This window comes from Leptidea sinapis, chromosome 44, assembly GCF_905404315.1.
Source record: "Leptidea sinapis chromosome 44, ilLepSina1.1, whole genome shotgun sequence".
NCBI lineage: Eukaryota > Metazoa > Arthropoda > Insecta > Lepidoptera > Pieridae > Leptidea > Leptidea sinapis.
In genome coordinates, this window is record NC_066308.1 from 3,743,070 (window position 1) to 3,759,211 (window position 16,142).

At 36.1% G+C, this 16,142-nt stretch overlaps 1 protein-coding gene and 1 long non-coding RNA gene across 5 annotated transcripts in view; one reads left to right on the top strand and one right to left on the bottom strand.

Moving 5' to 3' along the window:
- The window catches only part of LOC126977273 (octopamine receptor beta-2R), a 272,543-nt gene that overhangs the window by 161,686 nt on the left and 94,715 nt on the right, over positions 1-16,142 (bottom strand). The gene's annotated exons all lie outside the window — the stretch shown is intronic.
- LOC126977333 (uncharacterized) lies at positions 1,149-13,964 on the top strand. Its single transcript, XR_007732186.1, has 4 exons — positions 1,149-1,379; positions 8,137-8,332; positions 11,494-11,615; positions 13,797-13,964. It is a non-coding gene; the product is annotated as an uncharacterized LOC126977333 (long non-coding RNA).

The following is a 16,142-nucleotide window of genomic DNA, read 5'->3' on the forward strand; positions in this document are numbered from 1 at the left end:
GACGTAATCTCCCATCATACATCAACAAGTGTGGCAATATTTTACTGCAGAAATAAAATGGTAGCAGTAGTACAATCTTCAGAATATATATTTATTTTTATGGAATAGGAGGACAAACGAGCGTACGGGTTACCTGGTGTTAGGTGATCACCGCCGCCCACATTCTCTTGCAACACCAGAGGAATCACAAGAGCATTGCCGGCCCTAAAGGAAGGTGTACGCGCTTTTTCTGAAGGTGCCCATGTCGTATCTTCCCGGAAATACCGCACAAGGAAGCTCACTCCACAGCTTAGTAGTACTAGGAAGAAAGCTCCTTGAAAACCGCACTGTGGAGGACCGCCACACATCCAGATGGTGGGGATGATATCGTAACTTGTGGCGTGTCGTGCGAAGGTGGAATTTAATTTAATTTTATTTATTTTTATTAATCATATGATTAATGCTGTAGAATACACGTAGTACCAGCCGTCCAGTCGTGGTAAGCGACAATTCCATATCTGAATTGCAATCAGTCGAATAGTGCGAGATAATTCTGGGTGGCACTAGACCAAATTTGAGTGCAAATTGTAGTCCGACTTGTGGCTATTGTATGACGCCTTGAAGTATTGACCCCAAGTTTTATAGCCAATTTGGGTTTGGCTTTCAAAAGACCATAATTTATTATAATTATTTCATTATAGTTATCATTAAAATTATTTATCAATTCATTAACAATTTGTCATTTTTAAATTGATATACCTCACTTCTGGGATTAATTAAATTAAATTTGTAACCAAAATTTATGAACGATGAGGGACTCGAACCCGCGACTTCTCGGGTTCCGTCCGAGCGCTCTTACCACTGAGCAGACCGTTCAGACGGACACACACAACTGAGCCACAAACTGAGAGTAGAATCATACATACCAAGATTTTCCAACTATACGTTACTCGAACGATTGGCTCAGTCAATCAATTCATATCAAACTATTATTATTTATTTTCGTTTCAAATAATTATCAACGGAGCTCCGAAATTTACAACATAAGATCAAATCAAAATTCAATTAAACATGACTGATTGTCTTGCAGCATGTTGAATTGATTTTAAAAGCTGTGATTGAAATACGCTCATGCACTGTACAGAAATAATATTGTTTTACATCGGTGAGTTGATTAAATATATTCTAATGTTGTCAGGAAACATATGTCAGTCGTATGCTACAAACGTCAAACTTACAGGCACGTTTGGGAATAAAATAATAAAATAAAACTTCAATAATCTAATAAAATTAACTAATTACAAATAGAAAATATCATTAAGATCGCTATCGGCAGGTAAGGTGCCCATGAAGGTGGCAACGTTACCTCTTTGTATAGCCAAACTTATCCATTGACAGAGGTACGTACCAGATCTTGGGTCACCTGTTAAATCGGTAAGACGCCTGGATAGCTCTTTTATGAGTTTTTGTGCTGATGAACCCCAAGGACCCATCGTCTCCACCCCAAAGGGAACAAATATGTGTCAATCACCGAGTGATGCATATTTCCTCTGCTTTAGGTTTTCGGCAGTTTCCGCCGCTGCACCTCCCGCTCTAGATGAATGTTCAATAAAAAATAAAATAAAGTTAAAAACATTGTTTTATATCAGAACCTACTAAGTGCTCAGTCATCACATGTTTATTTCGGTTTATTTCTACACCAAACAATTACATCTACTGTTTTGCGAACGACAGCTGTACATAGACATTTTTTTTAAAATTACACCATGCTATATTACATATTACTCGAATAGGCATGGAATAATTCATGTAAACAACGTCAAAATTTGTCGAAAGACCTCGTATAGGTCAGGAAATATAAAAACAGAAATTTCCTTTCTAAAAGGCCGGCAACGCTCCTATGATTCCTCTAGTGTGTGTGAATGTGGACGGCGGTGATCACTTAACATCAGGTGACCCGTACGCCCAGTCGTTTGTCCTCCTTTCCATAAAAAAATCAATTAAAACTTGGTAATTCACCATCATATTGCATATTTATGTAAAAATTGTCCAGTGCAGGTTCACATGTTGAAAATTCTATGTTGAATATAAAAAAATACATACAACGCAGAGTATTGTCTGCTACGACTATTGAGATTGCAGGGATTAGAATGAGGATGTTATCTAAGCGTCCTACGTGTGTATAGTCAGAGCAAACATTATTGGCGTATCGTTATCTACATTTAAAATAGCATAGTTGAATATGCTGTAATTTATACTTTTGCATCTATCATAGTATTAACTTGTTTGTATGTCTTTAGAACAATATGGGTACCACAACGATGCTTATTTCTGCCGTGAAGCAGTAATGTGTAAGAATCATAGTTTTTCGGTCTGAAGAGCGCCGTAGCTAGTAAAATTACTGGGCAAATAAGACTTAACATCTTATGTCTCAAGTTGACGAGCGCACTTGTAGTGCCGCTCAGAATTTTTGGGGTTTTCAAGAATCCTGAGCGGCACTTCATTGTAACGGTCAGGGCGTATCAATTACCATCAGTTGAACGTCCTGCTCATCTCGTCCCGTATTGGCATAAAAAAAATAAGATACACCAGTTAACCATACATTATTTTGTTATACCTCAAAGGGTTTCAAACAGCGTTTTGGTTGAAAGCTCATAAACGACATTTTTTTTCCGACGCATCCAATAAATATCGTTAATATATACAAAAATGTAAAAACTTAACAAATTATATTCTAAAACTTTCCCTCAGAACCACGCTATCCATTGGTACATCACAGCATGAAAATTGGTCCAGTAGTTTTTGAGTTTATCGCAAACAGATAGACAGACACGACGAAGAACTTTCTTTTATAATATGTAGTGATTATAATATGGCCGAAAATCACATTTTCCAAAACCAAGAAAAACACAAACAATTTAAAAACATAGATGATAAAATATTTTTACCATCATCATCACCATCAACATGACGGTCTCAGATGAATATAGATCTATTTTTACAATAATATTGATATACAATAAACGCACAAACAAAAATTAATTCAATATTATGCCAATTTCACTCACCGCACTATACTGCAGCTATACTCGTAACAATATACAGTTAAGATCAACATTGAGATATGAATATAACTATTATAATATGTATTGGTTGTTGCAGACATTATGACAGATCAAATAAATAAACGCTTGTGCATATTTTAAGAAGAAACACATGGAAACTTCTTGAATGAAGATTTATATTTAAGAACTCAGAGTATTGTATTCGGCGCATTATTGATAATATCATGATGAAATCTATATCGTCATCGTTTCAGCCGGAAGACGTCCACTGCTGGGCAAAGACCTCCCCCAAAGATCGTTATGATAATCGGTCCTGCGCTGCCCTCATCCAACCTATCGATGACCAGATCATTGATCCGCCCAACACTACATCCTCCGACACGAGGTCACCATTCGAGCTCTTTACGGCCCCAGTGGCCGAATTCCACCTTCGCACGAAACGCTACAACTTAGTATATCATCCTCACCATCTGGATGTGTCGCGGTCCTCCACAGTGCGGATTTCAAGGAGCTTTCTTCCACGTACTACAAAGCTGTGGAATGAGCTTCCCTGTGCGGTGTTTCCGGGACGATACGACATGGGTACCTTCAAAAAAAGCGCGTGCACCTTTCTTAAACGCTCAACTCTGTGATTCCTCTGGTGTTGCGAGATAATGTGGGCGGCGGTGACCCGTAAGCTCGTTTGTCCTCCTTTTCCATAAAAAATAAACAGCCATCTGTCCGTTGAACTATATGCCCTGCCCACTGCTACTTCAGTTTCGCAACCATCTCGGTTATGCAGGCAACTTTGATTCTCCTACGGATCTCCTCATTTCTGATTTGATCAGGGATGTGTTACAGATACAAAATCATCTGTCATGCCAAATGACGGTAATACAAACCAGACTGAACCGAAGTCCATAGTCTAGAATCTTCCAGGGTTTCCTACCCTTTTTTTGCGTTTCAATGATATTTTGGATGATTCCATCATGAATTATGGTGTAGATGTTAGCACTGGAGATGCCGTATACACCATAAAGGTATACACCTCTCTTTACCAGTGTAGAAACTTGTTCGTTCTATCGAGGTCTCTCTTAATGTTCATCTATCTCGGAGTGCTATAACATGGCCCTTGTTCATTTTAACCTCCAAAAAGGCTCAAGTTTGCACGTTAACCACTTAAAAAAAATCCTCATTTGTCGCATCACCCCTCTTTAATGACATTTCGCTTTATGCCTCACCTAGTATCCGAATACTTGGTCTCGAACTTTCTAGCGATTGACATGTGTGTTAAGAGGCTAAATCCAGTAAACATTCCAGCTAAACTAACTAAGGTCCAGCTACATATGGAGTATCGGTCTCATTTCAGTTCTGGTGCACCAAAATATCAGCATGCACAATTTGACGTGCTCCGAAAGCTGCTTGAATAGTCTTCCACCGCACTTTATCGTGGGGAGTATTTTGAAAAGCTGTTTCAGCTGATCTACCATCGCAGCACTTATTATCATTCTCACTAGACAGTTACACACATCCTTCAGGCTTAAGGCTGACAATGCTCCTCTAAACAATATGTTATTTTTAAAGTGATATCTTTAACTTCAGACTAATTAAATTTTATTTGTTACCAAAATTTATAAGAACTTATTGCTTGGCTCGCACCCGCGACCTCTCAGATTCCATCCGAGCGCTCTTCTACTGAGCCAACCGTTGGCGCAGTTAAAGTTAGTAAATTTATACCCGCATAGTTCATAAATTTGATTACAAATTCATTTATGTTCCTCTGGTTTTGCAGTCTGGCAGCTTTTGTGTCGGTTGTCTTATTTATGAAAATAAATGAGACGAACAGTTCGTTCAGCTGATGGTAATTGATACGCCCTGCCCATTACAATGCAGTGCCGCTCAGGATGTCCGTTGATTACCAGAAAAAATGCCTTGCTTTAATTAACATATAAAATTAACACTGACCGGGCAAATACAAATATTTGCCCGGTCAGCATCAAAATGCAGTATATTAATTTGTCTGAGTACATAATACTACAACAATAATAATGACAATTGAACGTTCGCGTTGTGATTGGAACGTAACTGTTAAACTATTCATTCAATGTTATGTGGCTGTGGCTATTACTGTTTATTACATAATCGTATACATATAGGAGGTCAAAGAGCATGCCGTTGACTCATTTATTTATTTATTTATACATTAATAAAACGGCGCCAAGCCAATTACAATATTAAAGTAAGAAATAATTACAAACTAAACATATTACACAAATAATAGTTAAAAAATATACAGTTTACTATAAATAACTAACAATTAATTAACATCCAAATACCGTTCATCAATTCCTCTTACAAAAACGCAAGCACTCTGTTAAAATCGTCTGTCATCCATCCGCAAATAAATCACAAGCAGGGTTGGCTTCGAGAAGAGCACTGAGAGCAGTGAGAGACCTAGGTATAGGTGACTCGCGAACAATCTATGCCTGCGCCTCGAACAGTAATTGTCCGGTACAAAGATTCTACATAGCTCAACATGCAAACTCGGCGCATCTATATCACCTCTGAGAACTCTGCACATAACTGTGAGCTGCTGTCGTTTTCGCCTAGCCTTGAGGGAGTTGTAGCCTAATGTACCCAGAAGAAATTTTTGTAGGATACATATAGGGGTAGTATCCATGCGTACGTTTGTAAAGGTACCTAAGAAAAGCTTTTTGTGCCTTTTCGAGAAGGAGTACATATGTTCTCGTAATGGTCTCGTGCAATACTTAATATTTGTTTTTTGAAGTAAAACTTCTTTAGGCGTGACTTTGTGGTAACTCAGAATATTTTTCTGACGGAAGTCACGTTAGTACTTCCGGCAGAAAAAAGTCAATTGAAACAATTTTTAACCATAATAATTTAATAGTTTAAAAAATTGTTTTAAAAATGCTCAGTAATATTTTCTTAAAATCTCCAAGTGTATTTGTTCATTTATGACTACTTTGTAATAAATAATAAATAAAAGTTCTCAGTCTGACGTTTGCGACATTCGTTAATTTTTCTTCGTCCATCGGACAGGCAAAAGGTCCGAACCCATAGAGCCATATTCGTTAATATTCATTAACAAGGTTATATGAATATGTTTGATATTAATAATTTAATTATTTTTATTCAATTATTTATTAATAACTCGGCTTTAATTAATGTAAGTATATATTTAATGGTATAAATTAAACCTTCTTGTCTTTCAACTTTATATGAATAATTGTTATATACTGAATGTCTTAGAATAGGTGGGACAAACAAGGGCAAACGAAAAAAATATATTTTGTCTATGAGCTTTCAGATAAACAATAAAAGTATATTATATATGTATCTGTCAATTATTCCTAAAGTTAATTATAACAGTAATATTGACATACTTTTACACAAATTATCTCGCCCCAAACTAGGCATAGCCTGCACTATGAGTACAAGACAACGATATATTTGATACAATATACTTACATAAACATACATAAATACATATAAACATCCATGACTCGGAAAAAACATCTATATTCATCATATAAATGTTTGCACCTACCGGGATTCGAACCCGGGACCTCTAGCTTAGTAGTCAGGGTCACTAACCATTTGGCTATATGGGTCGTCTATTATAATTAAGTTTTACTTCAATCGCGCGTAACGATAAGACGCACACACTTTTTTTTAAACTTTAGCGGTTCTGTTTTACATTAGAGAGCACTAGTGGTCAGGCGTCAAGTATTCTCCCGAATTATTGTTTATTTGTAGTCAAATTGCCGAAATTGGTAAAAAGGCGTCTGGATGACCGCAGTACTGGCAACTGTTAAAAAGTTATAGACTCAATAGTGCGATACTGAGAAAGAGACTACGAGAGTATCTAACTATGATTGAAGAGCGATGTGTGTGGTTTTTTTAGTGGAAACCTAGAAGGTTGATAAGAATTTTGATACACGTACAGTTTATTAAAAGGCATAAAAGGCATTTATTTTCTCAAAATTGATTACTTTAGAATTCTTTTTGATGTCATTTCTATCGCTATAAAATAATCATAATCTAGTCCCAGGCTGTCCGATCACTTAGATAGTCAGCTGTGGAGTAATAGGATTTACGACAGAGCCATTTTTTTATAAAACATTTAAATTTATTTATAGATAATGCCTGAACAGTGGCAGGGAAATTTCGACAGTAATCGACAATTTTCAATTTTAAATCACTTAAATACTCAACGAAACTACCACTCAAGTACTACAACTTCCATTGAAAAAATTATGCCTCAGACCTGAAAATAACGGGCAAGACGGCAAGAATCTCAGTGGGGCTATCATGCAAACGATCAATATTATTCATTAGTATTCGAATCTGTGTTTATAGCTAAGTCATTATGTCACTTTATATATCTTATCACGGTGCAATATTGGAATTTGACAGTGTCTAGGACAAACAGATATTTTAAGTGAAAAAAAACTTTCTCAAGGATTGAACATAGGATGGGACAAATAAAATTAAAAAAAAAAATATGAACGATGCGGGACTCGAACCCACGACCTCCGGCGTTCCGAGCCGAAGCCACAACCTGAGAGTTGAACAAAGCATACAAGATTTTATAACGATACGTTACTCGAACGGTTAGCTCAGTTGGTTAGAGCACCGGCACGGAACGGAAAATTTTGTTTTCAAATTTTATTTGTGTATTAATCCTAGAAGTGAGGGTTATCACTTTAAAAACATAGCATATTGTTTAGATTTACAAGAGCGACAACTCAAGTTAATTTCCTAATATGCAAATATTGGGGTTGAGCAAGTTATCAACTGTAAAGTAGATCCTGTAGATAAAGCCACAACCTGAGAGTTGAACAAAGCATACAAGATCTTATAACGACCCGTTACTCGAACGGTTAGCTCAGTTAGTTAGAGCACCGGCTCGGAACGCCGGAGGTCATGGGTTCGAGTCCCGCATCGTTCATAAAATTTTGTTTTTAAAATTTGATTTGTGTACTAATCCTAGAAGTGAGGGTTATTACTTTAAAAACATAACATATGGGACATTATAAGTAGCATCCCAGTCCAATAACAGCACAGTTAAGAGCAGTTTTGTATTTTTCAGCTTTAGTGCTACCAGGACTTCATATGCAGAAAGATGTTGTCTTTCCGTTCCCGCTACTGGGCAATGTGTCAGCAAGCAATTACAAAAAGCCAACGTATGTTTTCGATGGAGTCATTCTAGCCGAGGTCCCGAACAAGAAAATACAAAATGAATCTGGAGACTGTTATTATGATCTTCAAATCTGTCTCCAAAAACAGTGAGTAAATAACATCCCTACTAATATTATAAATGTGAATGTAATTTTTTTTATGAAAATTTGGGATGGGACGAGCAGGACGCTCAGCTGATGGCAATTGATACGCTCCACCCAGTACAAAGCAGTGCCACTCAGGTTTCTTGAAAAACACAAAAATTCTGAGCGGCACTACAATTGCGCTCGTCACCTTGAGACATAAGATGTTAAGTCTCATTTGCCCAGTAATTTCACTAGCTTCGGCGCCCTTTAGACCGAAACACAGTAATATTTGCACTGTACTGCTTCACGGCAGAAATAGGCGCGGTTGTGGTACCCATAATCTAGCCGGCTTCCTGTGCAAAGCAGCCTCCCACTGGTAAGTTTGTTTATAACGCTTTTACGCCGGAGCTACTGAACCGATTTTGATGAAATTTGGTACAGCGATAGACTAGATAGAGCTTGGAAAAGGATATAGACTACTCTTTATAATCTATGGATCCTGCGGGATTTGTAAAAAACTGAAATTCACGTAGATGAGCTATAACTATACCAATAGAAGGTTTAGTTTGCCATAGCAATCTTCCTCGAAATAAGATTCATATAATATGTTGGGAACCGGAACTGGAATAGGACATGAGATAATCATCAATTGCAAACATGCTTATTATTTTTAAAATCCCTTAATCTTCGCGACGTCACAGGCATCAGCTAGTCTTGTCATAAAACTAGCTTGACCATGACTTTGAACCATGGACTTTACACAAGCATATAGAAGAAAAGCTTAAGAGAGAGGAGAATATCTGTAACTTAAATTTTTTTATGAGAGTTTTTTAAAGTAAATCCATTCGTTCAATTTAAAGTTTTCTTATGAACAGTCAACTTTCTTGTCAGGTCATTGGACAATGTTTTTTTTTAAACAGACAGTATTACTGCTCTCAATCACAAAATTCAAGGTAATGACGAGGATTTAGCAACCACATTTAGTGAATATCTTTAATCTAGCTTTGAAGACACTACAAACGTGGAAAGATTATTAATAATTATAAAAAAAAAACACAATAATTATAACAAAAAAACACATTGACACGTGGTCGAATTTGGCTTCAAGATAATCTATATATAAAAATGAATTGCTGTTCGTTAGACTCGCTAAAACTCGAGAACGGCTGGACCGATTTTGCGAATTTCTGTCTTGAATTATTTGTGGAAGTCCAGAGAGAAGGTTTCAAAGGTGAATAAATATGAAAATGCTCGGAATTAAAAAGAAACAACGATTTTGATTTTAGTTTGATGTGTCCCCCCGCGTAGTTCAGAAATCAAATTGAAATAATATTTTAAAATTACTAACTAATTAGAATTTTTATGTCTTTCTAACTTTCTCAGGAGGTAAAAAATTAATTTAATTTTAGTTACTATAGTTGATAGATTAACTACAGCTGTTAACTATCTATTTTTGTCAAGAAATATAATTTCTGAACCTAACCGCACCAAAAAACAAAACAAAAAATATAGTTTATCAGAAAGCTTTAAATTTATTAAGTTTAGGTCTTTTATTTATCGATTGACGCAGTACGAAGTCTGCCGGGTCAGCTAGTGAATAATAAAATAAAGACGAATGTACGGGAAGAGGATTTTTATAGGTTTTAGTAATGATTTTTTACATTTTAATCGTATATATCTTATTACATTTATTACATAGACTCAGAGCTTACATTTTCGAATAATGTTACAAAAGGCTTATGGTAACTAAAGCATGAAATAAATACTTTGGTCTCAATGTGGTCCATATATCTTTGGATTACAGCGTCAAAAACTCATTCAACGGAATCGCTGTATCCGATGCCAAATTAACTTTAAACCTCTAAACTGCATATGAATTCCTGGTACTTGTTGCTAGGATGACATATGATTTCAACCGTTATGAAAGACATTACTATCACCTCTACCATATTTTTTTTCTCCTGGTTTCTATGTAGTAATACGCATGCGTCAGAATATATTATTAAGGTAATATAAGACAATCTCTTCTTCAATTATGATCACCTGGTACCAAAACACCATATAATGCTTCCTATCTCATTCTCTCGCCTGCTGAATCCTATACATTTACCTGTTTGAGTCTCGATCTTCTCGCTTCTCGTTTCATCGAGTTTCAAATTACAATGATTCTAAAGAAGTTTCACGTCATTAAAGAAGCAAGAAGCAAAACCCTTCATTCATATTGAGAGGACATCAACAACATTAATTTCTTATTCCCTCCCCAGTCAGATCGTCCTATTGTTAATAATAATAATATTGACACAATTTTTACACAAATTATACAAATTATCTTGCCCCAAATTAGGCATATATAGCCTGTGTTATGGGTTGCAAGACAACGATATATTTAATACAATATACTTACTTAAACATACATAAATACATATAAACATCCATGACTCGGAAACAAACATCCATATTCATCATATAAATGCTTGCCTACCGGGATTCGAACCCGGGACCTCTAGCTCGCTAACCAATCGGCTATACAGGTCGTCAATAAATGGATAGGGAGGTAATAAACCTGCAAATCCTGGACACTTATAGTTATATATGCAACTGGTGTGTTATAAGGGGTATTAAAACACGAAAAGTCCTAGTAGTAACCTAATATCATTCATTAATGATTATATACAAATAAACTAAGTATTAATGAAACAATTATTTATTTTAGTAGTAATTTACATTTTGTATAGTGCAATAATTAAAATTCACTCGAATATAATGTTCTTATGCAGCGTTTAAAATGAATCGCTCATTTTTTGTAAACAAAACAATAAAAATATCGAAGAAAAATGGCGGGGTTCGAATAACCTACTTTTTTTTTACGGCGCGCGACGTTGTGTGAGTGTGGAGCGCGCGTAAATGAAAATGTTCTTTTTTTGAAATTTATACAGATACCACGCACCGAGCTATAAGAATGTGGCTGTATGTTGAAACTCTTTGCGCATAAAGGGATAAAAAAAAAACATAGGAGTGTTGTTATGAAATTCAGTAGAACATTACAACACTCTTTTGGATGATATAATGGTTATTAGAACATTGGGTGTTTTAATGTTGGCAATAAGCTAACTGTTTCAGAATCTTTAATAGAGAATTTAAAGCATGGGTGTTGATAAAATATGTAACGTAATACATTTCAGCACGCATCATGGGCCAGTGTGTGGTTTCGATGATTATTTTTGGGGTTATCGAGGATATAATGGATTTTGCGATTTGGAATATCAAAATTGTGAGAATAAGATAAAATATAAAATAGATAAAAGTAAGTACTTAAATTAGATTTAAACAATTTGTAAATTTTTAAAGTGATAAACCTCACTTCTGGGATTAACTACACAAATTAAATTTAAAAACAAAATTTATGAACGATGCGGGACTCGAATCCCCGAGCTCTCGCGTTCCGTGCGAGCGCTCTTCTTCCACTGAGTAAACCGTTCTAGTGATCTATCATTGATCGTTGGAAGTAGAAGACACTAACGGCCGTTCCCAATATACTATCTACAAATAGAGATAAATTACTACAATCTACTGCTGTCAATAATCTGAAGCTGTCCCAATATACCCGATAAGTCCCGATAATGTGGTGTTCCACAGATCATGGTGGGATCTGATCAAAAGCTGGGAAGGAACACCTTCCCAGCTTTGTTTTCAAGTAAATTTCTTCCACGTACATCTAATGTAACTTACAAAAAAAACCTTATAACTTTTCTAAAAGGCCGGCAACACTCTTGTGATTCCTCTGGTGTTGCAAGAGAATGTAGACAGCGGTGATCACTTAACTCCATGTGACCCGTACGCTCTCCACTTTATTCTCCAAAAATAAGGAAAACCTACATTTTTTGATTCATTTAAAAAAAAAGAAGTCTGAAATACGTCTAGATAGACTGTGACAGCTGTGAACACGTCGAAAAAATAGCGGTAAACTGTTAACCTCCATTTTAGCAACCCACGCACACTATAACAAAGTGATGTATCGCGAGTGTAAGACGTAGTTATGTCTACATACAAGCTTGTCATGCACACTAAAATAATAAACGTGGCCTGTTGTCATGCATTACCTTACAGTAAGAGGCTCTATTTAGATCGAATAAATTATTTAAGTCTGAAACTTACCATAATGTGTTTTCATAAATGTTTGATACCAGGGAAACTTCAGAAAAAAATTCTTACCTGAAAATAAAAAAATAAATAAATTTATTAATTGACATTATATTCGTTGAGCCTAACGCTAATTAAATCTTCGAATACTCTTAAGAACTACTGAACAATCTCACATGAATTTACAAAGCGTATTTGGTTTTTTTTTTTGCAACAATAAAACTTACTTTGTAGTTGCATATCATTTTAAGACTCTGAAAATAATCAAAAAACAGTAATAATTTGTTTATCCTAACGATCCTACTAAGTTCACCAGTGGGAGGCTCCTTTGCACAAGATGCCGGCTAGATTATGGGTACCACAACGGCGACTATTTCTGCCATAAAGCACTAATGTGTGAAATTACTGCGTAAATGAGACTTGACGTGACGACCGCAGTTGTAGTGCCGCTCAAAATTTTTGGGTTTTTGAGCGGCACTGAACTTAGTATTGGGCAGGGCGTATCAATTACCATCAGCTGAACGTCCTGCTCTTCTCGTCCCTTATTTTCATAAAAAAAAGGAAAGGCCAAATATTTTTATATGGAAGAGGAGGACAAACAAGCAGGTGACCCACCTGATGGTAAGTGATCACCGCAGCCTATACTCTCTTGTAAAACTAGAGGTATCAAAGGAGCGTTGCCGACTTGATAAAGCGTCGAAAAAACTTATATATTAAGAATTGAAAAGCCGAAAATACACATAAATTGAGATAGTAATAATATAAAACTCTGTAGTTGTAAGTAATGGAAATCATTCTGTATAATTTTCAGAACCATGACAGTAATTTAAAAAGTGCGACACCAACGCAATAGGTTGAACCGTTGACTCTCATCCCTAAGCTCCCGGTTCGATTCTCGCCCGCCACGTACCAATGTGTTTAGGGCTTGTTATCTTTTTCAAAGCGATAACCCTCACTTCTAGGATTAAAACACAAATAAAATCTCAAAAACAAAATTCGAGTGACGTATCATCATAAAATCTTGTATGCTTTGTTCAACCTGGTTGTGGCTTCACGATACGTCACTCGAACGGTTAGCTCAGTTGGTTAGAGCACTCACACGGAACGCCGGAGGTCGTGCGGTCGAGTCCCGCATCGTTCATAAAATTTTGATTTTAAAATTTTATTTCTTTATTAACCTAGCAAAGTAATTAAACTATATTTTAGTTAAGAATAATATTTATTTCTCAGTAAGTACAAAATTTTGTATTTAAAGTGACGTTCTTGTTGTTTGAAGTGACCTTCAAGGTAATACAAGGAATATAAATATCGAAGTAATAATTAATAAGTTTTTCTTTGTTTTCAGGAGTCATATTTTACATGGGCGATGGTTATGGCTGTCAATTTGGAGAATTCCCAGTTGCCCGTTCTCGACAAAATTTCACTTATGGATTTCGTAAATTATTTTATGATTTTAGAAACAGACGGCTAAAGAAACGCTACTTTATTGATTTAATATAAATAAATAATAGTTTAAAAAAAACTAAAAGAATACGCATTTATAGAAAATCCTACTAAAACATAGAAAATAAATTTTAATTAATAATAGTGTAAGAAAAAATTATTTTATTGTAAAAAAAAGCGCAGGGTACATACATGGTATTAATAGTTATAAATATTTTATGAACAGATGTGACTAGAAGGGTTATTTTGATAATATCCTTTTTTATTCCTCGGAGGGCCCACAAAATACTTTGTTATGTGTATGACAGTACTGGAGACGCCGATAGACTGACCTCACTCCTTCTCACTCTGAAACTCTGCCTCACTCGAAAAAGCATTGACCACTGATACTCCTTCATCTATATCAAATATGGAGCAAACCAAACCTTTTTGGTTAGATTAATTCTGTTACATTCGTTTTTAATGCTTTCTGTCTCACACATAACGCATAATATTATTATGATAGTTAAAAGAATTAGTAATGTTTATTTTATGACAATAAGGGAGAAGACGTTTAGCTGATGGTAATTGATACGGCCTGCCCATTACATTGCAGTGCCGCTCAGGGTTCTAGCCAAATCCAAACATTCTGAGTGGCACTACAATAATTGCGCTCGTCTCCTTGAGACATAAGATGTTAGTCTTGTTTGCCCATTAATTTCACTAGCTAAAGCGCCCTTCAGACCGAAACACAATAATGCTTACACATTACTGCTTCACGGCAGATATAGGCGCCGTTGTGGTACCCATAATCTAGCCGGCATCCTGTGCAAAGGAGCCCGCCACACATCTATGACTCACTTACAAATACCAAGATCCTTCAAAATGGGAGAGAAGAGCGAATGAGGGTAGGAGTCTTAAGTGATCACTGCCGCCCACAATCTCAACGCCATAGGAATCACATGAGCGTTGCTCGCCTATATCGTCTCGTCCTTGAAACACCACGCAAGGCAGCTCATTCTAGCCTTTCCGTTCCGGAAAACTCTGATCGCGCACGGTATGCCTCAGATCGGCGTGATTTTGGAGCATCGTTCTGTAAATTCGTATTTTACTTGTACGCGTTATTTTACCTGTATAGATTGCTTATGATTAGGATTTCAGTGAATGTATCAGAAAGCTAATAGCAACAAGATATAAGTCCATGGAAAATAAACCATCTTTTAAACAAAATAAGGGTCGGAAATCGCTGAGGTAATAGTGTGCCGTATGGCACTCTCGGTTTTGGTGTGTTTGAAAAATCTAGTACTGGAGAGGAACGCCAAACATCCAGATGGTGAGATTTCTGAGAGTATCACGTCGTAAGAAGGTGTAATTCATCGGCAGGAACTAGGTCAAACACTTCAGAACAATTCCCGTTTATGGTTTAGCCGTTTTGGAGGAGTTTGGTAACAAATATTGGGACACGACAATTTTGTACATAGGATTTTTATTCTTATATTATTAACTTTTACCACTTAAACGTCTTTAACAATTGTTTTGAATTTCATAATAAATTTGTTTTGAATATTTTCTGGGTTCCGCTATAAGCCCCGTGGAAGCAAAGAGCAAGATCCAGCGGAAATCATCCGTGAGTTCCACTGAGTTTTTTTTTATATCTTATTTTGTCGTGCAACTGAAAGAAAAAATTGTCCTACCCCATTCTACATGTTTTATCGTGCATTTATTGGTTGGCTTAGCAGTAACACTCTTAGCTTTAAGAGCGCTGGAGTCTTTATCTTCGTAAGCGGGGGTTCGATTCCCGCATCGTCGATAAACTTTGGTACCATTGAAATTATGTATAAATAGCTTTTACCCGCGACTAGACCGCGTGAGATAGTTACTTTGGGCAGCATTTTTTATTTGTTATGATATATAATAATATACACACAAACTTATCTTTACGCCCGCTCAGCGCTCTTCTACGATACAGCCGATATTCCTTCTCATGTAAACAGTCTCTTTAATAGTATTTTCCTGAAAACTTTAACCTCCTATTTCATCCCCATGTTAGTCAAAGTTTCAAATAAAGTTTCGAACAAATGTTTATAAATAACTTCTTATCAAGTGCTTAATACAAAGTTTTATCTCCGAAAATGACGATTTCCCATGCAAGCTTTCATCCCTTATTTCAATCTGTTTATGCCGTCTTTAATAAAAATGGTAGCTTATGTCCTTTACCAAGGTCTAGTCTATTTTTGTACCAAATATAATAAAATTTGGAGTTAGTGTG